We start from the raw sequence: 25,508 nt of genomic DNA, 5'->3' as shown, positions 1-25,508 counted from the left end.
CTAATACAACAATTTTTCAAGCTTCTTAACTGAGAAAGCAGCAGGCTCTGAAATTTAACATGCTCATAAGATAAATCTTGAAAATGTAAATATACTAATAAAAATTCTGCCACCCAAGAAGCGCATGCATTTCTAACACAGACATCTATATTGCCAGGATCTAAGTCACAGATCATTCTATAAAGTTTAACAAAGTGGGAAAAGAAACAAAGCGGAGGAAGAGCTTTATAAAGTTAACTTAATTAGGAAGGCACCTACTCATTTCATTTGCTTAAGTGCTTTTGCCTAGGACTCTCCTTGACTTTAATTTTCTGTTGCAGAGAATACTATATATATTTTTTTCTTCTGCTTTGTCTCTTATTTCAACATGCTCTTAAGATCTACTCATTAAAATCTACTCTTAGGCAAATTATCTAACATATCTCCCAAATAAAGAATATTCTACTAATTCAATCCTGTAATTTTCTTCCAAACAAGGAAGTTATCCTAGAGTAATACAAGGTAAGATGAGAACCTATCTCACAAAGCACTGAATTATTTTAGCAAACTAAATTAAGGAAAGAGTCCACAGTAAAAATTACTGATAACTCCAGCAAAATTCCAAGTCAAAACTGCAACTTGTATACACATTCTATTTTATGTAGTAATTCTCCATCCAGTACTGATCATTTCCAAGTCAATGTTAAACTCAGAATGAAGTCAATGCGAACAGGATCAAGACCTTTCTTATTACTATTTGATTAGTTTGTGCAGGTTTGCAAACCAGAAAATTACTGTTGGTGATAGGGGAACCTCCAAATATGAACCTGTTTGTTTCCTTGGAAAAATCATAATATGAAAGTTTGGTTTGATTACACAGATATATGTAAAACCTCTCTGATTTACTTTACTTATGGCCTTCGGACCATCTGTTCAGAAATATTTTTTCTTATGCTTTAATAATACTACTATTGGTTATTTGTTGTATATTAGTACTTCACAACTCTAATTAGCATTTGTTCTACTGTGGCAGGGACCACATGGACCAGATGAAACCAAGCGCAGAATAAATTGGGACTAAAATAAAATTTAACCAGCTTTGCAATTCCCAAAGTAAATTTTGGCTAAGTGTAGATTAGGTGGCTTTTTAGACCAGTTGTTTTTTCTTATAATTTCTTTTCAATTCACTGTATTTTTTTGAAAATCAAATTTGAAAAAAAAAAAAAAAAAGGAAGCCATTAAAGTCACAATTACGATGTAAAACATCATGACTACGAAGAACAAAGTACACGGCACATATATCAGTAACCTGATGAAAAATGACAAGGGAGTTCAAAAAAACAATTCTGTTCTATTATTTGTCCCAATTTAATGAAACTTTAATCTTTCTATTGTAAAACACAAATTCAGGCACTTGATCTAATAGGAGAAATTAAAAACGTAACATTTTACTGCTCCTATGTTTATGCTTAGAGTTTGTAGCTTCATTCCTGGACTTCAGAAGAAGCAAAATTCTTTTAACCTATACGGTCAGCATAAAAATTCACTCTTCCCTACTTCTTCCTTACACATTAAAAAAAAACCCAAAAACCTCAAAAAGAGTTTGGCTACAATTTTCAGTAGAGGGTTCATCCATATTTGCTATAATTTCACTGCAGGAAAGACCACACAATTACAGTAAGAAGTTTTCAACAGATGTCTGTATCACAGCTTCTGTATTAACAACATTGCTATGCTCATCAGTTGCATGGGTTTCACACATATGCCTTCTCTGATTCGTCCTTCTTACTTTCTATAACTTATGTTTAATAGGCAGACAAAAGCTTCTCTGAGCTATCCTAGCAGGAGGTAATTGTTTCATCTCCAGCACTATAACATGCATCAGTTGCTAATAGTTAATTAATTAGTGCACTTGCAGTTCAGCCTCTTAAAGAGTGAAATTAAATTTTGTGGCTTTAGCTAGAAGAACATGGACTCAAAACACATATATTTAAACAGGTCAAATTATTTCCTTGGCACATGGGAGAGTTGCAGACTTGACTTTTATTGTAGGTGGCACTTGACTTGGTGTTCACTGATTATATCAATCAACGATCAGAACAACTTCTTTGCACCAAACACTGGCAAGTATGCCCCCTCCTCTCATGGAAAAACTATTTATCCACTCCTACAACATGCTGCACCTATGACTATAACTGAGCCAGTAATCAATCAATCACTCATCTGAATTTTGCTTACATTTGCCTGAAACTGACAGTCTTAGTGAGAGACAACTAACCAGCCTTGGAACACTGTCAGTGCTACGAATTTGAATTCATTCATCCTGGAAAGCTAGAGACTACATTGTCACCATTCATCCAGACTTAATTCAATAGTTTATATTTACATGCATACACTAAAGAGAAGAATTCTGGTTTCACCATTTCCACTAGAAATATTGCTGATGCCTATGTGCATTAAGCAAATTATGCCCAGATATCATGGAAACCACGATAAACGGAACTGTTTGGAAATATTCCAGCAAACAGATTTTTTCAAGATCTGTTTTCATAAACCAGAAGTATTTTCCTGAAATGTTTTGGATTTTATGAATTTTCACTGAATGGAAGTCACATTGATAATCCATGTCTGGACTTCTGACAGGTTGCCCCAGGAGATCCAAAAATGTTGCAGATTTTTTTAGTTCTGAGCAAATATGTTTTGAGAAAAACTGGGATTAATTAATGCAAAATGAAAATCCTCTTTTAATAAGCTTTCTAAGGCATGTTCTTCCCACTTTTCACATCTGGTTGCCAAAGAAATATTGAGAAGGACCTCTAAGAGATAGTTTAAGCGGTGATGGCCACTTAAAGCCTTTATAATCTGCAGGCAACTGCACTATGTCATCATACAAATGAGGGAAAAACCCATCCCAAACAAAAGATGTTACAGATGCTTTTTCAGATACAGAAGTAGTGCAACTTCCAAGAAATAATTTTTTGCCAGAATTTTCTGTCAGCTTTGTTAAGTTTACCTCATATGCCTATGTCAGTTACAAATTGTTTCCACAAGAGCATATTTTATCTTACGATTTGTATGGCTATCAGTAGAGATAAGAATCCAGGGAAATAAAGGCTTTTTTTTTAATTCAAGAAAGGCAGCTTAATTAGCAGTAATTTAATTCAGAGAACAACTCTCACTTTGTCTCCCTTATTTCACAGAAGAGCTACTGCTGAGATACTTTGCCGTGTTCTTCCTTCCTACAGGAAAAATGCACTTTGAGCTCTTCCTCCTCTCTTTTTTTAGTACAAAGAATTTGTATTAAGTATTTATACTGTTCCAAGATTAAAACAAAGCAACAAAAAAACAAAAAAGGGGAAAAAATCCAAATAAAACAAAACACTACAAAAACAAACAAACAAAATCACCAGAACCTTGTCTATAATTCATTGGGATTTGACTTTGATGAGGGTTCTTCCACTTGAATTCATAAGGACACAAGCTGGCCCAAAAATTTTAAGGAATTTTTTAGCCAGCTGGAATAAAAAGCTGATTTTTTACATTTTCCCTTTTTTTTTTTTAAGCAAAGTTCTTAATCTTCTGTAATGCTAAGCTGCAAGTACCAGGAGGAGAACTGCACAATAATTTATGAGTACCTGGAAACAACCGAGTTTGCCATATAGTTCTTCTGTAGGGAGTTACGCTTCTGAGTTTCAACTATGCAATATTTCAGAGTGAACTACAACAGTGGAAGATGTCTTACACAGGAGATTTCCCCTCAGCTACTTTTTGCAGAAATAGGCATCCTAACAAAGTGTGTGTAAACTTTGGGCAACTGTCTGGCAGTTCAACAAGAAAGACAGAATACCTGTTAAATGTGCATTACTCAGAATCGCCACTTTGAAATTAGTCATTTAAGGCTGGCTGTATTCAGTTCTTTCAGCCTATAAAAAACTGACAGATGGGGAAGCTGCACTACAGTTCAACAGAACAACACATTAGCTTCTAGAATTCTTCTACCTACATGCTCTGCCTGGCATCCCACCTCCTTGGAGACCTCAAATCATTTGAACTGCTACTGTATTAAGACGTATAGTGTTAAATGCTATCAAATTGGCTGGTGGTCTCTGATTATTTCCTCTTGGGAGCAAGATTTAGAAAAGTCCTTCAATACAAACACTTACTTTGTAAGAAGGATTCCTCATGATAAACCTCTCAAGTAAATACTATCAGATGGACCTATTTTTTTCACATTTTTCTACTGCAACTATTTAGAAAAGGCAGTACTCTGACATTCTCTACTATTTATTTCAGCCATTCTGCATGACTAAGACATTTTGTAAACTCAGTGTGTGAATATAGATTAAGATAATGTGATAAATTATGCAGAACATAATTAATGAGGAAATCGTTAAATGGGCAAAAATAACTGGAAAGTGAGTGAATTTGCATTGAATTCTAACAATTTTTACTGTCATTTTGATTAATCAGTATAGGCACTCTTTGTTTCTTTTATTTCTTTGAAGGGAGGAAGACAGAGAATATATTGCTTGGTTAACCGTCTTTTATTTCTCACTTAAAATTAGTCTCTACTCTTAAATCATATGACTTGCTTTTCTAGAACATGTATAAAGATTTAGCTTCCTAAGTACTTCAAGTTATTGGCCATAAAAAACTTCATGTATTCCCACCAAGAAAGAAAATCCCAACACATGCAGATTCTGTATCACTTTGAATTACAGCAAAGTGGCACTCAAATTTTCAGTGAAAGTTATCCTTTTGTTTTCTTTAGAGTATAAATTTCTTCCCAAAATATTTCTGGTTAGAAACATTTCTGACTTTTAGTGTAGAAATGTAGCATTTGTGTTGAGGATTCGTTCTTTGGTAAGAATGTTTTCTGAGAGAAAATAAAATAAATGTACTTTAACTACTTCTCAGTATTTTTTTCAAATGAGAAACAGTAACAAAGGAACATGGGAATTTTGGGGTTTTTTTAACTTTCTTTTAAAATTATTGTTAGGGGCAAAATCTATATGATGTAAGATAGTGCTTCCCCAAAAGATGTCAAGGTATTTAAAAGCTGTGTAGATGCTCTTTGGGACAGAGTTTATTGGTGGACTTGGCAGTGCTGGGCTGGTTATTGGCTGGATTTTATGATCTTAGAAGTCTTTCCCAATTTAAATCCATGATTCTATTATATAACCCTTGCCATAAAAAAAAATTTATATTTCAAAAAGTAACCATCAAAAATAGAATGATGTCTGCAAAAGGCTTCTCTATTGGTTTTGTATTTTACTTGAAAAGCAATGGAAAAATCTAAAATTTCAAGATAAAACAGTGTCTTTAGTGTTCTGTGCTGCTCTTTTATTCAGACAGAAGAGTCTTCATCAGCAAACTGGTTAGTGGTATTTAACTAATAACTCTCTATGAAATTATGATATCAATAAACTATTTGTTAAATTAAATCAAGTCAAATTACTGAAAGAAAATTCTCAAATGAAGGTTAAATGCTAAGAGTTCCAAATAAATCAGTTTTCAGTTGTTACCTGTTTTATGATGTTTGGGTGCTTTATATGTAGGTTTCTGCTGCTTAAAAAAATATTTAAGGCTATGTGTTTCATAAATTCCTTATTGTGCCCCATTCTACTGCATGCTTTATTCACAAATTAAACTCTGAAGGAAGTCTGTAATTGTTGTTCATGAGCCCTGCAATAAAATAGATTGGGTTTTTTTTTTCTTATGAGCCAACAACTTTCCATAGAATAGGGCCTTTATAAAACATATTTTAACACTCCTGTAGATTAATAATGTGCTGGCAGAAAAAGACATGTTGAGCCTCACTCAGTTATCCCTCCATCCCAATTATGCTGTGACATTAAATCTTGTGACATTTAATAAGAAAGGCCATTTCACCCATGGCTGCCTCAACTGCAGACAATTTAGGAAACAGCGTCCCCTCCTAAGAAACTGTTCTAAAAGAAGCTGCCCTTCTCACATGCTGATATGTCTAACTGCCCATGTAAATTAAATAAGATGTAGTAAAGTATGTCAAATTGGTCATCTTACACTTCCCTGATGCCTTTGACTAGTGAAAGAGGGCTTAAAGAGCTAGCATACTTTGTTTTTGCAACTGCAATAATGCTAATGGACCAAAATAAGAAAGAAGCAGGTTATAAAATAAAATATTTGCATGTACATGCCTCTTATTTCCTTATAGTCTTTCATATTTTTAAATATAAATTTATAGTTTTAAATATCTTCAATATTTTTCAAAAACCTGTCATTAAACAAAAATTTAGTGACACTACTAAATAAGCCTCTGGAGTAAACACAGTGTTGTCTTCCTTAAGGCAGGACTGAGTGACAAGATTTAAGACCAGCTAAAGATTCTTTCCAGGACAAGCACACACAGTCCTCACAGACTATAGGCAAAGAAACCTCAGCTAGCAACAAATCTGGCTCCAAAAGTGAAGATGCATAGTTTAGTCTGAAATAATGAGCCTTGCTGAAAAGCAATCTCCTTCAGGGTTTGGACTAGAAACTCTGTGCCGGTCCAAGCAAAAATACATTATTATATCAGATAAATTGAGGATTGTCCTGAGGATTTTTGCAGCAAGTTCCACTGCATGTTTATATACAATGCTCAAACTATTTCGATTATCTTCTGCCTCTAAATAAACAAGTATATTAGGTCAGATGTGTATAAGACTATAATTTTCATCTTTAACTATGCGGTCACACATTTCTTGAGATGGCCTGGCTTTCTAAAAAAAAAATCTGAGTTCTTAGAGGAATTAATTTTACAAACTTTTAGGTGGAGAGAGCAGCATGTGCCTTTATGTATATGGGCAAAATTAAATCCAGATGCTCCAGCTTCAGGGAATGTCACAAACTTCTGTGCAGGATAGATAAATGAATGTACCATTGAGCTATGGTCTTCATACTTCTTGGAAATCATAGGGTTTTTTTGGTACCAAGTTACAAATTATTGTTTTTCAGTAGAAAATGCCTGTGCAGAAAAAAGGACTGTACAAAATAATCTGAAAACATGCACTATAGAAAACAGTGCTTTCAGTGGAGATGGCCATGCCAGTATTGGATTTCATATATCTTTTTGTGCAATATCTCTATAAAGGATCCAGGCCTAATACAAATCATGATACAGTGTTTGCACTCGTGGCAGCAACAGATAACACCATAACCAGGGAAACACACTAACACAAGTAATGAAAATTAAGGGAAAATACCAAAACATTTTAACTAAGGTCTGACTGCTAATTGTGGTAACTCTAAGGACAGGAGAGAAGGAAGAAAAATATCCCAATGCCTATTTTGGCATTGTGGTATTTAAATCTCTACCAGACATCAGCAACTATTTCTGAGAAATGTAAATGCTCATATTAAGGGGTGTAAGTTGGTGGGCTGATGTTACTACGGTTTTTGAACAAGGGCTAGAAAAATATTTTGATTTTTGAATGCACATTGAACAAGTATTGAACAACAATGAGAATTCAATATTTAATTCTACCTTTCTATAAGGCTCTGGGAAATTTCCCCACAATATTTTATGTTTTGCAATCTTAACTCTGATTTCTATTTTGGCTCCGACATATCCAAAAACAGCTCATTAATTATATTCCAGAACTATAACAGAACTCTCTAGCTGCAACATTTTAAAATTCTGCTTTCTTGTAAAAACTTATTCTTCCACTGTGATTATAAATGCCTTCTATACCAGCATCCTAGAATAATTTGTGAAGTTTGAAAATACAATCTGTCATTTTTCCTGTTCTGCAAGAAAATTATTGTAACAGATTGTTTAATTTGAAAAATGCATTAGCATGGTGTTGATGAATTGCCTTAACTATCCACATGACTGGGAGCTAGCAATGAAATGTCCTTGGTGTGGACAAATCAACAATGCAATTTTTAAAGGGATGATGATTACCTGTGGATAGTGAAGAAATTCCACCTCTATCTTGCACTGACCTGCAAGCACAAAATTTACTGTAATTTGTGCTGTAGCAAAAGAATGGTACCTTTGAGGTATGTGCCATAAAGAAATCCCTATGGCATGCACAAAACAAAATTACAGGTCAGGGTAGGAAAATAATTGTAATTACTTGGAGTAGCCTCACAATAGTCTTCACTGAAACCTAATTACTGACAAAAAACTTGAAGTAAGTCAGTTTTCTCATCACTGTAGTTGAATTACATTAACAGATGTTATGGGGTTTTGCTTTATGCAAAGGCTATGACAGCCTGTCAGCTTTCACTTAAATTCTAATCTCTAGGAAACTTCTCTCTTGATATCTAGCACAGGACCTTCTAATATATCCTTAATATTATCAATCTAATTGCATGACACAGGGCATGCTCAGAGAGTCAAAATACCCTTAGCCATAAATTAACATACACCACTGGGACTTCCCTTACCAAACACTGAGTTGTGAATGATGTAACCATTACATGTAAGGCAAAGTTCTAAGGCAGAGAGAATAGATTTATTGGATCAGCTGACATAGCTGGGGAAAAAAAATCAACAAATCTAGAAAATATGATGTTCCCAAAAACACATCTGTTTTACCCAGCCATATCAGTCACTTTTAATAAAATATACCTTCTCTTCCTGAAACCTCACCTTCTGGATTGCCACCGATAAAACACAACCACTACAAACATTTTCAAGTAGTGATGATGCCATGCTTACACACACAAATACTAGATTTTGCATGTATTGAGGTAACATGCATTTATTGAGAAAATTTAGAGAGAATACTATGCAAGAAAAGCATTTGTGTCACATGCTAGTCCCCCTGCAAAATTTTACAATTTTCTACCACCATACACCATACAGAAAAACTGGACATAAGGTACACTAAGTGCTGATAAGTGCTTGCAGAAAACAAACTCATTTTGACCCCATTCAGCTATTCTAGTTCTAGATGATGACCAGAATACGAGATTTCCCTGTGTGAAGGTGGCATGAACAATACAAGGAAACGGACTGGAAAAGGCTAGACTTGTATACAGCAAGAATACACATTTCAAGCTTTAATTTAAATTAGTATTTTCCTTGAATACCTAGGTAGTAGAACAGACTCTTGAAAGTACTGCAGTGCAGGTTTCTATAGCCCTTTCCCATAGGTTTACCCTTCCTACAGCAGTAGGACTTGCCATGTGCTTACTGTTTCCAGAAACCTTCAGCTGTGCAAAACACATTATTTATCACATGCAGGAGGGCCTGCTTGGGTGGAACTGGCAGGCAGCTACAAGTGCTGGAAGTCCCACTGACTTTATCCTTTGAAAACATGTTCCTTAAAGCTCCAAATGAGGAAATCGGAATAAAAATTATCAAATGCTTCAAGATAATGCTAAAGTGAGTTCTGAGGCTATGATGATACAGAAATAATTCAATGTAAACATACATCCCTGATCCTAATGCCTGAAGTTGGAAAAGTACAACTAAGTACAACTAAGGTCTGATTCAGTGCCATTAAAGCTGATTAGAGTTCCACCCCTAACTTCCATGGTAGCAGATCATAAAAACATATTTACCAGGGAAGGCAAAAGTAATTCATATGTATGGCTGCATGAATTATTAAACACCCATATTATAGCTCAATACATTCCTTTTTTCCAAAGTCAATGTATTTGAAAAAAAAGGTAACAGTTTTGTCCTTTGTCTAATTTCTTGTTCTTATCTTCTTACAATATATTTAATATAGTGTCTTCGTGTTTCCCATAAGCTTTCTTTTATGTCTAGAAATGTCTTCAAGCTCTCCTATTTCTTCATATACATTATGGCCAAGGTTTTTTTCTGTAAAAAACCCCCAACTTATCTGTAAAAGAGGAATTGAATTTCCTTACTCTACTTAAATGCCAGCAGTAATTACAACACGGGACTTTGTCTCATGCAATTTCTTTGGGTTTTTAAACCACAAATTAGAATTTTGATAGCAAATTAAAATGAACATATTATTTGGTTTATCTGAAAATGCAGTCAGCTCCAATCAACACAATTAACTTCAAAAACTGCCACCACTTCTAAGAGTGAATCATATTCCTGCCAGCAGCTGGACCTTCCTGCAATGGGAGAGTCTCTCCAAAGTCTTACCAGCCACAAACATCCTTCAGCCCAGAGGGATCCACTCTGCTGAACCCCTAAATGCTGACATTGTCCAGCTAGTGTGGTTGTACCTTTGAATACTATTAATTTTTTGTCTCTGCATGGACAGAATAACAAATCCAACTCCTAAAAATCCAACAGCACAGTCAGCTGGAGGATCTGATAGAATTTGCTGAGAACTAAGTAAGAATTTACATAAATGTAGCAATTAACCTACAAAAGCTACATAGATCACAAGTAAATCAGTAATTAATGACATCTTGGCCTCCTTACAAGCTCCAGCAGTGTAAGACAGACCTTGTACTGAAAGAAAGTAGCTATTTTAGAATTCCTTTGCATTCAGGGTCCTCCAGAGAAAAGTTTGAACAGGATGGCCCTGCAGAACATCTCATTAAGAAACCTTTTCTAGGATGCAGCTGTAGTGCTATCTTGGCTTTTCTAACTGGACTTTCAAGTTAAGACTTGAGAGCTGAGGAAATAATTTGTCTTTATAGATCATCTCCATTTGTTCACTGCCTGGAATGCTGCATTAAAATGTACAACTTTTTATATGTTGTTCTAAATCAGCCTGCAGCAGTTATTTGAAGCTTTATTCCAAACATTCAATTTAACAAGAGTCACATGGTCACAGAAAACCCATTCTGTCACTTAGACTGTTTATCCATTGAATAATTGGCCTAACCCACCTCTCTTGAGTGCTATGCTGAATTTTCCAACTTTTATACTAAAGTACATTTCTTAAGACGCATAAAAGAACCTCTTGTTCTTCTGTAAAATTGGTTTTCTTTTATCTGAGAGCCTGGAAGTATGCACAGGGAACAGAACTAGAAGTGAATTTTGGCTATTTCTATGTTGAGGGAAACATACAGAAAAGAAGAGTTCAACGGCTCTAAAACCATAAAGATCCTTGCTTTTGAGATGAAATACGGAGAATAAAAAAATTCAGAGTAATATTTACAGACAGGAAGATTTTAGGTTCTGAAAGCTGATGATTCTTCAACACTAAATACTGATAGCTTTAGTTCCATGACTGTAATTAATCAGTAGCACAACATATGCTTTTAGGCCAACTAGGATTTCTGAAAATATGTAACACATTCAAAACACCATCTAATTTCACTAAACAATATGCTTCAATAAGATTTAATGCTAGTAGTCTTGCAAAAAAACAGATTTAACTAGGGAGTCCAGGCTAAAATACATTATTAACATGGACAGTTTTACATTCAGAAAGAAAAAACTTGGCATATATCTGATTATTTGTTAAAAGAATGTAAAAAAAAAAAAATCACATTAAGGTAAAGAAAGTTTTGCAAGGATCTATACTGACAAACTATGAAAAACAGAGATGTTGCTCAGTGATCCTCAGTAAAGCTGAGCAAGAAGTTTCAGACAAATTAGAAACTTCATTCTAACTGTGTCCACACCTGGACTGTAAGATAAAAATTTGTTTTTGCAAGTAAATCAGAACTGCTGATATGTCAGCTCATGACTGTCAACTCCCTTACTCAAAGCTTCCTCAGAACAAATACCTAATATATCTTTGAATGGGCAACTCCCTAGTTGGATGTCAGACAAACTGTTGGAACAAAATTTTCACTTCTCTCCATCACCTTTATTTGATCTCATCTCCTTCCCTTCCAGACATTACCTTAGCCACCACAGTAATGGCTATTTTAAAGCAGTGTCTCTCCTTTTTGTCTTTTTGTTAATACCCATTTCACTTGGATGGGGTAACTTCATGACCACTCCATATTCCAGTTCCCAGAACTGAGTAATTCTCCACCTTCTGCCTTCTGTGACTGTGCAATTATTTGAAAGCAAAATTCTAAAAGAGGGATGCAAGTATTTTTAAAATCTCGTCTGTAATGCCTGCATGCCTTCTCTAACAAATACCAGTCCTATGTAAAAAGTTATAATTTTCTATTTTGTTGAAAATAAAAGCATTTAATCTAAACACATTCTCTCCTTCAGATGTCCACTTACAGCTGTGAAAATTTATTTTTATATAGTTTTAGTTTTCAGCTATTTCACTGCTTTTTTTAGCTTGCAGCAAAAAAAATGGTGTATTCATTTGTCATCTACCATTTGTCATTTACAATACTGCATAAGTGTATCAGATATAAAAACTGACTAAATCTTTGGTTTATATTATTTCTTAAGAGCTGATTTTTAAATTAAGCAATTGCCAGAGCAAGCTACATCCAAATATTCTACAACGAACACAAGAGTCTTATTCTTGCACCAAGAGACTGAGACTTACACACATTTCCACCTACAGTAAACACCCCAGGCAAACTCAAATCCCTGAAATCCTAGCTAGATATGAGGGGAAGTCATCAGACACACAGAAGAGCTCACATCATTCTCAGCTTCCCACTGGTCTGTAACTTCACCCATTGTCAGGCCAGGGAGGGGGCCAAATGAGATCAGAGAGCGCCAGCAGCAGATTTACACAGGCTGCACTCACTGCCTTTTGCTGCCATGCAGTGTGGATAGAGCATTCATCCAAGCAATAAGAACAGTCTTTCAATAAATGCATTAAGAATATGTAAGTATAAAATTTTTCCAGGAAAAACTATTTTGGTTTGGGTCTCTAGTGACACGTGAGGCAGAGATAATATCAGCTATGAAAAACAGGAGCAAAGATGTTCTTAATGATACACAAAATGACAATTAAAATGTCTCAGCAAGCACTGAAATTTATTTGCCTCTGATATTGTGACCTGCATACTGAATTCAATGTGCAATCAGTGCTAATCCTTTCCAGTGCTTGCAATATCAGCAACATCAATGCCGACCACAAGTAGAATTACACAAATAATGAGGACAGCTCAGAAAGAGAATTCAGAAAAGTCTTTAAATATCATCCGAAACAATAGCAAGATTACAAGAAATTCCGTGACCCCAGAAAACTCTCTAGTTCTCCTTCAGGCCTAATTGAAATCTGGGTGCTGTACTTGTTTCTTTTAACAAGATATCCCTAGTAAGGAGAAGTGTCAACACAACTGCTATCATTATTTCTGTCTTAGCAATAAGGATTCTTTGTGCCTGCCTATAGTCTAGGCACTAGGACTCGTGTGTTTGTGGAAACCTAATTCATTTGCTCTACTGAAAAGGAGAACATATATATCTTAAAGGGCTTACTTTTCTTGGACCTGTCACTTCATTTTTTCATTATAAACAGATATATATACACACTTTTAAGATCACTTAGAATGCATATATTGCTTAATATGATAATATGCTTATAATTTCATTGATGCCAAAACAGAAATATTTTTAATGAGTCAGCTTGAGATTACCTATTCATGTTCCTTTATTTTAAAAAAAATTATCTCAATAGCTTCCTTAAGGATCAGGAGCACCTGTTGAGCAATCAATTAATGACTTTTATTACAATTACAAGATGTAGCATCTGTCAGACCAAAACCTTTTTCCTAAAGAACAGAAGGCCTGACCTTGAGTGGAAAATAGATCTCAAGTTGCAATTATAAAAATTATAATTTCTCCCTTTCCACAAAAAGCTTGCCAAGAAAGTTAAATTAATTTCAGAAATATGTAGGGATATGGATGTTAAATTACATGGAAATCTGAATATAAAAATTCCTTCATGATCTTCTTCATGATTAGAAAAGTATTCTAAAATCCAAGTAAAGCATGTTTTAATCTTGCACTGGTACAGACCTGCTTGCTTCTCTGAAAGGCCACCAAAATGCCACTGAAGTTAAAATGGATGAGTTAACCTTTTGAAAAGTACTCACAGCACCACAATTATTCTGACCTTTGACTGTACAATCTTTTAACTTTGCCAGCTATTCATTTAATGCCCATTTGTAATTTTTAAAATTATTACTACACGATTGAAAGCATTTTTTTGGCAATCCATCACCATGACATGTAGCAGTTTGCAACAATGAAGCATTTTGGTACAGGCAGTTTTAATTATTTAACCAATAATAAATAAGGCAAGGACCTGTATGTAGGGGAGGCAAAAAGTGCAAGAGGGGTGGAAGCCCACAGAGAATTGCTGTGAAATGTTTTTACAACCATCTTAATGCATAAAGCTGATTTGATGGATAGATAGGTGCTGAGAATAAAAAAAAAACAAAACAAAAAAGAAACAACTAAATCCATTTTAAACCACAACCAGTATATGTAGCCATGTTAAGAAAGTAGAATATACAGACATCTTTTGATTAACAACATTATTATTTCAACTGATTCACTGGAATCTGAGAACAGCTCATTCTCTCTTAAAGCAAGCTGAATGGATAATACTGTAGCTTAACCTTCTGACACAAAAGCCTATATTTCATTTTAAGTTATACTACTGCTACCATATTATTTACTGCAATTCTTATGTCTCTCCTTTATTTAACGTTCTAAAGATATGCATTAAAAAAAAATCTGGAAAATTACAGTAAATATCATTTCAGCATTGATGAATCTCTCAGCACATAAGGACTGTGACAAGTCAGTCCTGCATTCAAACTTTGAAGAAATTTTTAATGACTGAAGAAGCAATGAAGCTTCCAAGAAGTTCACTAGAAACATGGCAACTTATACAAGAGAAAAAAAAATCCTAGAAACAAGACATTTTAGTGAAAGAGAAAAAGCAATCACTGAATTTTCTAAAGAGGTAAGAAAATTGACATGTAGGCAGGTTTAAATCACAGCAGAAATAAAGTAAATATCAAATGAGAAAAGCTGACTGCTGCATCCCAAAGGAAATGCCTTAAATTAAAGCAGAGAGATGCAAGAGCAAGAAACTTATAACAGTAACCTTTTGAGATCAGGTCTGCATTACAAAACTATTTGCAAAAGATAACAAAACCCTCATCCTGTGTACATGGTTCAGATTTAAAGGCTAGTGTCGAGACAATTCCTTCCCTGGCTGTTCTCACAGTCTGAACAGCAGGAATCTAATGTAGTCATTCATGAACATGAAGACCTAGACTGAAAATTGATTATGTTAGGGTGAAAAATGTTCCCAAGAACTTATATTAGGTATGTTATTAAATTATCAGATCAAATATATAAGCACATAGTCATAACATTAAGCATAATATGCTATGAAGTCCAGCATTTTTCCTTTCAATGGAATCTTGAAAACATGTGAAATATATCCCATGTATTATTCATCAAATTGACACCTTGTCTGGCTGTAAATTTTACACTTTTCAGTATATATTCAGAATATGTATTTCTGACAATTGTTTAAAAAGAAAAAGTCTTAGCAGGTGTGCACTGAAGAAAATAACTACCACCTAAATATTTACCCCTGCTTACAGCAGAGGTAGTAGAAAGCAGCACTACCTCTAGACCATGCTGTCCCTCATAAGTGCATCAAAGAAAGAAAAGAGAAAGAGCACCAGAAGTTGGGGGGTTTTCATGAGAATATGGCAATTTGTCAAAATCAAACCATTATGTAGAGAACAGAATTATTTCAATAAAATTATAGCAGAATTCAAAAGCAGATCTTCAGTGAAAGCTGAGAAAACCAACTTCTCACAAAGAATTTCCCCTCGTTTTCTGTCAGCACATTTACTCACTTAGCCAGCAACTTGCTGAAGGCAAAAACATAGAAATTAGCTCAGTCTGAAACATGCAGGTGTTCCATTTACCATCTCTTCACACAATGTATCAAGCATAAGACTGAATAAATTAAATGTCATGACATTGCAATTAAAAATACTCAATATTTATTATAATAGTATAATATTTCCAAAAATTAAAGAAGCTCTTAGTTGATTTCTGACATTATCCATCAGGATAGATTTAATTTTAATTAGGCCACTGGAAACCTTTTTGCAGACTTAAAATCGTCATACACTATTACAGTTTCATTGGCTAAATAACATTGGGAATAGCATCACCATTTCACTCGTCAAATAAGTGATATTAGGGTCTTATGTACAGAAACATAATAACAGAAACAAAGGTAATTATCTCTAAAACTAAGAGATCATTCAGTGTTGCTATAACTTTACAATTCAATATAACTCGGCATTTTGGTCTTCCGTACAGGAAACTGTTACTGCTGGTTTTAAGTAATGCTTACTATTATCTGCAAAGGTGGGTAAACTCTTCCATTTATTCAGAAACAAGGATGACTATCTCAAAGAATAACAGAAAAAGTTCTCTAACTGCCAAGAAATTTAAGATGTTATCTTAAGATTTTCTGAAAAAACACCATCAGATATAGTTGTGGACTGAGGCAAAATTGGTGTTAAGTTCATCCACCTTCTTTCTGTTCTGTGTAAGAATGTTATAGTTCAACAGAGAAAAGATCAGCACTTGGGAATTAGCAGATGAGAAAACTCACTAGGCACTCAAGACATCAGTTTCTGTTACCCAGAATTGAAAAGCTTTTACCTCATTCTTTGTTGCAGTCAAAAGAGATGATTGTTCGATTGTTTCTCATGCTCCTAACAGTGGACTGGGTCCAGGAATACATTAAATTTAAGCCTTTTTTTTTTTTTTCTGGTCATACATGTTTAAAAGTGTAGAGTTTATAGCTGCCTGTTCACACATTCTATGTATATTTCAGAACCTGATCTTGTAATTAACATTGTGTACTAGGTTTCTGTGCAAAAGATTTGCCATTAGAAGAAAGAAATTTTGATCATTGCCAGAGATGAAAAGTAATGGAACAGTTTTTTCAGGGATAGCATTCTAGTTCACTAATAATGTGTGTCCTTCCTATTAAACACCAAATTCATCCAGCCCTGGTATAACATTCACAGGCATAACAGCAGTAAGAAGGCACAGTAAGATCTGAAGTAATACTGCTATTTCCTTCTTAAAAACTGTAGAAATGTGAAATACAAAGCTTAGACGTAGAATACATTAATCTAGAAATCTAAACTATCTTAAAAATAGGAAGTTATAAATAAATATAAGAAAGTAAACCTTTCAAAAAAGCTTTTCAGGAACTGGAATGCAATAAATGCTTCTGGAATTTGAGAAAAAGTAGTTCTCAGGGACATGTGGTAAACTTTATCATTCATCACTCTCTCTAAAAGTGTGATATAGATGTATGGTTAATATCACATTTTATTCTCAATGGTATACAAATTGGGATCTGAAAGTAATACAGTCAGTTACAAAACCAGCATGCCTCCTTGTACCATGTGGGAAGAAATACTGTCTCAAAACTGCATATTGGCTTTATTGAATATAAAAATGTGAGAAAAGCACAAAAATCTACCAGTTATTCATAATCACAGACAAATTTATGGATTCACAAACTATAAGTCCTGTGAATTTCCCAAGGAACATTATTTTACAATTCATTCATTTTTATAGAACAACAATTCCTGAATAGTTTATTCCAGTAAGACATGTTAGAAATAATTTTTACTGATAAACGTTGCCATGGAAAAAACCACCCTTTTTATTTACTTAAGTGCAGCATGACTCAAGTAATGAAATTCTACTGTTCTGCTTAAAAGTGTGTTTTAGTGTAATAAATACTTACATATATATATGTTCTTGATTTTCAGAATTATTTCTCCCAAAAACTTTATAAATAATGAGAAATCATTGCACCACAGGTGTGTACTCATTCCATTTACAGGTAACTAATTAAAAGCCAAGAAAGCCTAAAGAAACTTCCTATAGTACTGAAGTTCCATTTTCCCTTGAATGGTCTTCAACCAATAAATATCAACACATTCACTCTCTAGCATGTAAGTAGGATATAACCACTTATGATTGTTAGGGATCCACCAAGGATGGTGATCCAGCAGCACCATTCACTCTTTGGCATGAAAGCCCAACTGCACTGAAAGTAGACCTGTCCTTGGAAACAGCCAAAACCAGTCTGGATGTGGTCAGTGGAAAGAGCTCTAGGTGGCCCTGAGGTTGGACCTCTTGACCTCCAGAGACCCCTTCCAGCTTGAACCATTGTGACATTCTGTGAAAATGGGAGCTCTAAACCCCTCTTGTTAAAGCAGTGAAACATGCAGCTGTTACTACCAGAAACTGGCACCTCACTTCATGTGGTGTTTCAGAAATGAGAACTTGGGCCATGCTCTACTCACACATGAGCTGTGACTGCTCAGCCTGTCCCACTACCTGTGGGCAATCCAGCCCAGGATCCAGCACACACCTGGGGATATGCTTACCTACAGGCACACAAATAGCCCAGCACATCACCAGCATTTTTATATGCTTGAAGGCAAATACACCCTTTCATTTATTTTTGATAAATGCATTTAGAACAGTATGGTGCTTAGGATTTAAGATTTACTAGAGTTCATTACTCTTGTGAGCAGTATCTGCATTTTGAACTCAGAACCTGTCATCTTAACACAAAACCAATGAGAAGAAAACACATACCTACACTGATTTAAAGTCAGCACATGATCTCAACAGTAAATTTGTGGAAATAATTATTAATAATTTACTTACCATTCATCATTTACTTCATATTTTTTTGCCTTTTTTACTTACTAATGAAATTTCTATGAGTGGATCACAATTTTCTCATATTTATTATTCATTACAACTGTTTGCTGAATAATTTCAGCAAACAGTTCCTCTTTTGTAGCTCAATCCCATTGTGAATGTTTATTATTCAAAATTTAGTCTGTGAAACTAATTAAGCCATGTACTAGACTTTATTCAGTGTTTGCCTGAACATTATTCTTATAACCAGTATGAGTTCTCCAAGTACCCTCCTCTCAAGAACAAACTTAAATTATATTCTTCCATGAACACTCTTGTAAAGTTCCTTTGCTAAAACATTCATTAAAAGCAAACAGCATGAAAAAACTGAATTTTTAAATCTGTATAAATATTGGGGGTTATATTCAGGACCAACTAAGCCTACCAAGAAAACATAGTATGATCTCAATTACTGACCTGCTAAAATGACTGAACAAGAAGATAAGGAACACCATAGTGGCAAAAGTAGATGCTTTTTTTTGTATTTTTCTTGTACTCAAGTTTTTCCAAGTATTCCAAGCACTGCCTGAAACAATATAGCAATCATTTATTTAATTGCTACATCCTTGCAGGGTGACTCTAAAATGGCTGGAGTTTTACTGAGAAGAGGAAAAGGGAATTATAGAAAATGAAAGTCTACACTTTACATTTCACACACCTCTTCCAGAGCCCCAGAATTTTCACATTACCAACCTCCAAGTATTTGTAGAGATTCCCATCACATGCCAAGAACCTAAAGCCTTTTCACTTTGTTTTTCTGATTTTATTACAGACTTTTGAGACTTGGCATACATTTGATCATGTCTTCAGATTTCCTGCAGTCTGAAGGACCTAACAATTTTTTGAAAACGTTCATTTAGCAGCTGGGACTTAAAGGTAAACACCAGGTATTGAGAGACAGGCAATGATTATGAGACCTGCAATTGTTTAAAGGCAGTAGCATTTCAGAGCTCCTTCACAAATTTGAGAGGTGCAAAATACTTGCCCAACTGCACACAGTCACTCAGCAATGCACATCAAATTACTGCTCAGTACTGTAGCACTAAAAATTAGAATTGTAATAATATCAAAATGACACATCAACTCACAAAAATCTTTCTGCAGAGGGATGAATTTTACACTGACTCACCCCTTGATGGTTTATTTAATCAAAGGCATAATACTATTAATACTAGCAACGGTGTGATTCAAAATTCAATGATTGCTAGAATTAATAGTTCCACTGGATTTTAAATAAACTATTCAGAATTTGTCTCTTTGGGAACAACTCTTTAAAAATGTACAAAGGAAAAAAAAATTTGAAAAATTTTGCTCCATTTTCACTAGTGGATACTGTGACAATTTTGCCATATCTTCCTTTCCAGGGAAGATCTCGTATTTTCTCATGGAATTGCTAATTTCATTCTCTAAACAGTGCTTTTGATCTTTGTGTTAGTGCCAGTCTTATTTACAAAATGGGAATAGTGCAGTGGGAAAAGTAGTTTAGAATAAAAAAGCATTTGAAGCACAATACAAATTCAGAATAGTGGAAAAATACCATAATTAGGATACATTTGAATGAGAGGGAGGAAAAAACACATGAGAAAAAAAGGGAAAAATTTGTTTGGTTTTTTTTTCTGTCCAAAATATTTAGAGATTTTTTTTTATTAATTTTGCACATTTTACACATTTTGTAGCCATTATCTCTCCCCCAATAATACGAATAATTATTCTAGTGTCATCACTCCTCACATCTCCTAACAGTTAACACATTTTTCCAGCTGGAAATCTATGCACTAGTTACATTATCTCTTTTATTTATTATATTTATTATATTTATTATCTCTTCAGAGGTATATTACATGTAGACAATTTCTGGGTCTTTTCCCTTCCAGGTTAGGAGCTGAGATTTTTCCCTTTCTTATGCCTTATCTTGGTGAGGATGAAGCCACAGACAGTAGCACACACAGCATCCCACAGGGACCTGTAATACATTTCATGTCATTGAGCTAGCCACAGTTAAGAAACTACATGCTGCTAGTGAAAGCTACATTATAAAGTGTTCTGTGCATTTTGCTGCAATTTCTGAGAATTCAGAATTTTTGCAGCTTCATTAAGGAAGCTTCTTGTCTAACATAGGTGTCTTTAACTCAATTTTGATGTCAGCTCCTGAGCAATACCAAGGTACCACTACAGCAACTTCACTTTAGATTGTGCTGTCATTGAATTTAATGTTCATACCACATTTTTAAGACACTGTGAGTGCCAGTGAATCTTGCAATGAATTTTTGAGATGCTATGAAGAGACATATCAATTTTGCTATTTAAGCAAAAAAAAAAAAAAAATCCATTGTGCGTGCCTGTGTAAGATCAAGAAAAATGTTTAAAGTACTTTAATATGGTTGTTCTTTAAAAGAAAAACAACCACAGTAATTTCAAGTACAAATACAGCTATTTGGTCACACGATGACAGACCTTATATCTCCTTTCCAAATACTTTATACATGAGGGTAGCTGATGGTCTATTGGCTTAGACTTCTGCAGGTGCATTTGCTGACTACTTTAGGTCATCAGGCAGTGGAGAAAAAGTATTAAAAGTAAAGTACATATCCTGGATTTTATCCCTTTGTTCCTACTTATGGTTCTCTTTAGAAATACAGGAGTTAGAAGGGAAAACTGCTACTTGTGAAATAAATTCTAGTGGTTCAGTGAATTGAACCTCCTAGAGGTGTGTTTTTCTCTGTGTTGCCAGAATAGGTTCATCAGAACAATCTGTATCTGTCAGCAGTTCTTCAAAAACCTTTTAGCAAGCCAGCAATAGTACTGCCATAGAGATGTAGATAACTGACATTGATTATAGTAAGAAAATTCCACCACGCTTACTTCCAATGGCTGGTGAAGAATACACACAGAATTAATGTGCATGCTTCACTGGAAAAAAGAGTTGTATTTTATTTATTATGTATCTCAGACATTTGGGACTTTAATCTTCCAGGATAGAGTTATTTTTCCTTGGGTTATAAAAGTAGTTTTGCAACCAGTTATATGTTTTCAATTTTGCAGTCTTCTTTCCTGAGCATTAATGCAAGCTCCATGAAGTTGACAAAAATTAATATCTAACTGGCTGACACTGCTGCAGGTCTATAATTGTGTGTCACCTTGCAACTCTACATTGCCTAAATTATTTCTTTTTCCTTTTGGGAATCTACTGAATGATTTCAAATGCTGCTGAAGGATTACTTCTCGAGAAATACTCCTTATTACAATATTGTACAGAAAATAAAAATTCTTATTCAGATGCAGACAATATTTTGCTGAAAGGCATTTAATATTAGTTTAGAACCTTCTTACTGACAGCTGCTCAGCAGGACAAAATCTCTTCATTTGATTAGAGTCTTCAGGCAGTCTCATGAAAGTTGTTACTGAGAAAGAGTAATTAGGTTCTCCCTCTCTTTCACCTTCAGTAATGGGTTTATCTAAATGTGCAAGGAGGCTTATTTTAATAGTTTTAATCTACATATATATATAGGGGGGGTTTAAAATTAGGGATCCCTTTTAACCTGAACTATTCTATGATTTATGAAGGGTATGGTTATATTAATACAAAAACTGACCAGTGATGAATATGAAACAAAACAGTGAAGTTTTACAAAACTAAGTAGTTGCATAAAATTGAAAAATAGCAAAAATTCTGAATGATAGTTTAAAGTACATTGTTAGTAAAACAGTTGCTTCAGGGTGCAGTTCAGTATGATTTGCTGACTTATTCTTTGGTATCACCATCTCTATTTAGCTGTAATAAACTACAGATTATAGCACCATGTCACATGAAAAGGAGAGATTTCCTTTACCCTTTCCTTTACTTCACTCTTTGTATTTGTCTGTCAGCACCCCAGGAAAGCTGAGATCCTTGTGCCCAGCCCATCTGTCAGTGTTCTCTTAGGGAGAGCCTTCACTGAGAGTCCTGCTGGATTGGAGGGTAGCTTGACTGACTTATTCAGGGAAACCCTTTAGCAGGTGCTTCTACTTTATGACCCCTTAGTGAGTGCTCCTCTTTATTTGTGTATGTTACCCCCAGTGACCGCCAGTGCCTGTGAAGGACTCACACCAGCAGTTGACAGAATAACACTATTAATAAAAATTGTGACAAGTTAAGGTTTCAGGATTTTCAGTGATAATATCTGACTGCAAAAACATATGCAAAGAAATATACAGACAAGTTTTAATCACCAATGAAAGTATTTAGCACATATAGAGGATGGTTCTTACCCAATTGGCATCCCTATCAGTGAGAAAACAGATTCAGCCTGTTGACTGATGCCAAGAGTTATGATGGAGGCTTACCTAACTTTTCCCCCATTCTCAGCTTACTTTGATATAATTTCTTGTTGTTTAGGTGGTGCTTGAGTGACTTTAGCCATAGCTACCTTTTTTTACTGATTGGTGCAAAATTCTCTCACTTCCCTTTCAAAAAAAATATACAACACATTCCCAGACAGGGGTGGTTGTACCTTGGGAGCACTTTGGGGTGGAGGTGTGTTGATATTACAATTAGGCTATAATGAACAAAGTTCATCTAAGGAGAGGGATTTCACCACAGTTGCTGGCTCAGCAGCAGGACATCTCCCCTCTCTCCCCTGGCTGACAGGTGCTATGTACCTTCTCAGCTGCAAAGTACCATTGAATTCCCTTCCCTGCAAGGACTTCAACAGGCCTGGCCACAGTGCCCCCACTCTGCTCCACTCTCCACTTCATCCCCTTTAGCAGATGCTCTGGATGCACACTGTGGGAGTGGGGAATCATTGTGGAGTAGGTCTCAAGCATGCCAACCACATGGCATCCAGGGAGCAACAACTGTATTTTACTCTGTAATTTCCATACTGTTATAACTTCTGTTAGAATAGGAATACAACTTCTCTGTTTCCTGTAATTTTACAACCAGACATCTTTCCACACTGCCATTTAAAGAATAAAAGAAAACTGTTCATTCTGTCTAACACAAGCAGGATCTCCAATCTTTGCTTCCTACTGATACTTAATGTTTAGAACAACCTTTGTACTTACTTGTAGTCCCTTTCCCCAGTGACCTAGAGATGCATTAATCAGGCACAGATTAATCAGGCAAAAGCCATTTGAGATACAAATGAACAAAATAAATTAGCCATTCAGATTTCCCAAAAGAATTGATTATTTCCTAAAATAAAAGGCAACAGAAGTCTTTTCACCTATCCACTGTACCCACCTATTAATATAGAAATGCCAGGTTCTAAAGATAAAAGGCTCAGTTTACTTGCAAAGAAACTAATATTCTGCTCATGATCACACCTCTCTACATTGCAGTTCATAATGAAGTGCAGGGTGCAGCCTTATTATCAAGCCTTGTGGGACATTAAAAAATGAATTAGGTATATTATGAAGACTTCCAAAAACCAAAACACACTGGTTTTCGAATTTTTATCTCACGGATCAGATTTCCTTTCAGTTGAATCATACCTGATCATACTGTCCCAATGACAAGGCATAAAAATTCTTCATTTTGTTCTTGATAGTCATTTCCCTGAAGCTTAATTTAAATTAATATACTATCTTGTGTGCCTGGTTTTATGTCCCTTACTGTACTGTTCTGTTCAGAAAAACAAACCAAGCAACAGCAGCAGTAGCATTCTGACTCTGGATTTATTCAATGTCTGATCTCCATCCTTTTCCATTTTATACATAAAAGCTGAGAAAGATAGCTCAGTTTTTCTGCAATAAAAACAGATTGCATCTAAGTTGGTTTGGAGAAGACAAAATGCTAATCCTGACCTGAACTGACAGTATTTGTAACTAACCACACAAACAGACAGGATTTAGGATGTTAATTGGGTGTCATACTGCAATGCTTTACTCGTAATTCCACATTCAATCGACTTCTGAGAAAAGCTGGCTTAAGAAGTTCCTGCCTTTCCTTTGAAGCACTGTAAATGCTTGTGAAATTCTGCTATAAACTATGTCATGAACTGATCCAGGTTAAAAATAACTCTCCAGAAGAAAACTGTTTTCCCAAGTCAGTATGCCTATGTCAGTACAGTATACATTTCAGCAGTACAGTTGGGAGAGCTGTCCTCTGACACATCAGGGTGGGACCACATGGTCATGAGTGGTTGAACAGTCTCAGCAGCAGAGTCCCTCATACCCAGACTTTTAGCCCCAGAGTGTGTGCCTGTCCACTTTTCCACCTTGTAAAAGAAACTCTTGGCTCTGTATTTCAAAGTTTTTCAAATTAGGCTGATTGCTTTCAGGAGAACAAGAAAAAAAAGTCCATTTACTCAGAAATTTCCAGCTTCTATCATCAAATCACTTTTTAGTAAAGATGTGTTGAAGATATCACCAGATAAGAACTCTGAAATTAGGTCATTAAGTCAATCCAGTGTATCTCAATGAGCACCTGAAATATTGATATAACCTTAAAACAAAAAATGGTATGGGCTGCTCTTCATCTAGATCCCAGGTATGAGCATTTTGCAAGTGACTGAAGTAAAAATGCCTATGGGAGTTTTAAGCTGAACTCCAGAAAAAAGATTATGAGAAAGATTTCCATATTGCTTAAATAAAATTGCTTCTTCTATGGCACAAGATTGAAAATTAAACATGTCTTGCCAACTCCTACTTATCTGCAAAATATCAAGACTCAGCACTTTATATTTTAAAAAGAAAAATCTTGTCACTGAAGTGCACAGAAAAGATGAGATTCCGAGGATGAAAGTCAGCTGTGTAGAGAATGACCTTGATGTTTGTAATCCCACTTTCTTTTGCTACAGAAATGAAAAATGTCTAGGTCTTATGCTAAAGAAAGTAGAGCAGAGAACTGAACTTTTGCCACTGCTTCCTGCCACTGCAGTCAAAACTGCTGTGTATTCTGAGCACACAGTCTGGCACACAAAGACTTAGGTTTGCAGAAGTTTTAAGAATCATAGGTACAAGTTAAGTGAATTGACTTGCTAGTATT

The 25,508-nt window shown here is 35.1% G+C and overlaps 1 protein-coding gene and 1 long non-coding RNA gene across 13 annotated transcripts in view; one reads left to right on the top strand and one right to left on the bottom strand.

Annotated features, from left to right (window-relative positions):
- B3GALT1 (beta-1,3-galactosyltransferase 1) overlaps positions 1-25,508 on the top strand; it is a 167,256-nt gene that overhangs the window by 78,577 nt on the left and 63,171 nt on the right. The window lies entirely within an intron of this gene.
- LOC306804355 overlaps positions 1-25,508 on the bottom strand; it is a 131,089-nt gene that overhangs the window by 84,470 nt on the left and 21,111 nt on the right. The window lies entirely within an intron of this gene.

Source organism: Erithacus rubecula (genome assembly GCF_903797595.1).
Source record: "Erithacus rubecula genome assembly, chromosome: 8".
Taxonomy (NCBI): Eukaryota; Metazoa; Chordata; class Aves; order Passeriformes; family Muscicapidae; genus Erithacus; species Erithacus rubecula.
Note: the sequence above shows the minus strand (reverse complement) of the source record. Positions and strands in the feature narration are given on the sequence as shown.